The sequence below is a fragment of the Alligator sinensis genome, unplaced genomic scaffold (assembly GCF_000455745.1).
Source record: "Alligator sinensis unplaced genomic scaffold, ASM45574v1 scaffold970_1, whole genome shotgun sequence".
Lineage (NCBI taxonomy): Eukaryota > Metazoa > Chordata > Crocodylia > Alligatoridae > Alligator > Alligator sinensis.
Window position 1 is genome coordinate 178,278 of NW_005842094.1, and position 2,701 is coordinate 180,978.

Below are 2,701 nucleotides of genomic sequence, written 5' to 3' on the forward strand. Positions count from 1 at the left end.
TTGCTTTCCTTTGAAATGAAATTGCTTTTAATTTTACTCTGAAATGTGAAACAAACACAAGAACGTGGACAATGCACTGTAATTTAGACTTGCGTGAAATCTCTGCTCTCCCTTTGAAGAGGATGGTTGTAGTACAAAGAGCCAGCTGGTACTGTGTGAAAACTGGCTATAGGGAGGACATCTGATGAGCAGATTATTGTGTTCCAGCAACGCATTCCCGTTCTGTGCTGTTTGATTTCTATTAGGGTACCTAGTCCAGCGGGGCCCTAACCTCATTTGGGATCTCTGACTGGCCCCGTAGTAGTAGTAATATGGAGGATTTGACCATGTACCATACACGTGTCTTAAAACCAGTCCCTAGGTCCTTCTCGCATACCTGCAGTCATGTGCAATTTATCCTAGCAGCTGGCTAAGGTTGTGTGCATTTAACTGCAATCGACTGCCTTATTTGTGTTGCAAGTGCTGGAGTATTCGTTAATGTTAGGAATGCACTAAATGGCATGTGGTTTTTCATATGCTGAGCATTGAGGATTAAAGGTGAATTAGGGAACAGGCTTTGACAGTGCAGCATGAGCTCCCCCTGCATGCAGTTATCAGAAATAAAACATCCCCCCCCCCCCCCCAACCTCCTTCCTTTTTTTCTCCTGTAATTAAGTCCTAGACTATTACTCAGTGACAAAGTAAGTGTGTTTATTATTGCACTACTCTTTCACCCTGGTTTTATCAAGAACCAAAGAAAAACAAGTCACTTGGAAGGAGACTGCACCATCCTGAACTCTGTTCTTGCAAGGCTCCTGTATGGGACCACCCGGACTCCCCCAGGAGGAAACAGAAGCACCATGTGTTTCAGAAGTGTCACTACCCTTAGAAGGTAAAAAGCAACAGTACATTAAGTGACTGACTTTACAGAGGCTCCAGTGGCGAGGTGAATAAGCTCTTCATGTGCAGGCAGCATCGCTTTCTTTTGTGTTGACCCTACCAGTGTCCTCACAGTGGGCCACTTAAGCTGGACAGGTCAGTGGTCAGAAACTATGCCAAAAGCTGCTCACGGCTTCCCTGGAGTTGTGGTTAAGTAAAAGGCCAACAACCTGTTTGCATAAAAAGCTATAGAAATACAATAGAGTCCCAGCAAACAGCTGGATAGGCAGGGCCAGCAGGACCCCATTCATGTCCCATACAACGTCTGATGGAGAATTCAGGAAAATCCAAAGCAGTGCTGATAACCATTTATGTCTGTTTTTCTTGAAAGAGTCGTTATCTTTTTTAAAGAAGTTGGTCAATTTATCCCCCTGGTTTTGTAACTGGTTCTATCTACCATCTCAGTTGCCTAAGATCCCTTCTCGATCCAATTCAGCTGAGCATCTGCAAATGATGAAGCTGGCACCTGCAATCCTTTCCAGTTAAGCAGCATGCTGCCCATGCTCTACTCCAGTCCTGGCTGGTGGGACAGAAATGTCACAGAAGCTGCCTGGTACTTCCAGACTGTAAAATAGTCTTATAAGGAAACTAATGAACACAGTCTCCTAAGTAACTGAGATCCGGCTTTTCTTTTACAGATTCTTCCCCGAGGCTAGCCAGGGGACTTCCTAGTAATCAAAATCAGCAGTAAGAGGGATTTGGCTTTTTTAACTTAAAAAATAAAGAAAAAAGGCAGAACGTCAGTTAGAAACCATTTTTTCCCTCCGCATTCTGTCCTAACTTGCCCTTTTGAAGAGCTAAACCCCAGAAGTGGTTGCACATCCGCAATGACAACAAGAGGACAGTAAGATGACTGTTGTGGTCTTGTATGTTATGAACATTTGGTAAATCTGGATTGATGCAGATTCAGTGTAATCCCTTCCCTCTGCTGCCTATCTAACAACTAGCAGATTTTACTTCCAAAGCCCTGCCCTATTTTACATGGTTTTTTAAACGGGGAGGATGTCCCACATTGATTTAAGGTGCAGCTTTCTGTGTGTCGCCAGGTGCTAGAATTGCTTACTTGAGGATGCAGATTTTTGCACTTTTCAAAGTGCCAGTAGTGCTCTCCTGGCACTTACATAAGACCATGGGTTCCTCCATAGGTGTAACCAAAACTTTCTCTCTCTCCCAAGTATTGTGTCCTTTCTGATGGTCACATCCCAAGTGGGACTACATGTTAACAAAGAATTTTCAAATGAATAATATACTTAAAAAAAGAGTGAAACAACAGTGTTTCACATGCATTAGGAGCATTTAGGATAAATAGTGTTATATAATAATATGAAATATTACTGCAGGCTTCCATCAGCTGTCTGTATTACACTTATTATTCTATTATGTATAGATCTCTACTGAAAGAAATTCATCATTAGTTAAGTGCATGCTTTGAAAAGGGCTTGAATTAGCTTGTTGCAAAAAGCACTGAACTACCGAACACTCATACCAAATGTCTCCCCTTTCCCTGTTAATTAAAAAATATATATTCATTTTCCTACAATATTTTGTTAAGATATCTTAGACTAATGGTACTATGAAGTGACCTGAATGTGGCTAAACACAATGAATCTTGGGCAACGAGGGCTTGAAATACCAACCGTAAAAGGACCAGGTTTGCCTTTTTGCTTTGGCAATTGGGATTTTGCAGCCTGTCTGACAGCAATGAAGGCAGGCCAGCTTATGCTAGCTGGGGAGCTATGCCCTTGTCTGTAAAATAAAGGACTTGGTTTTATTCTGATTCCAG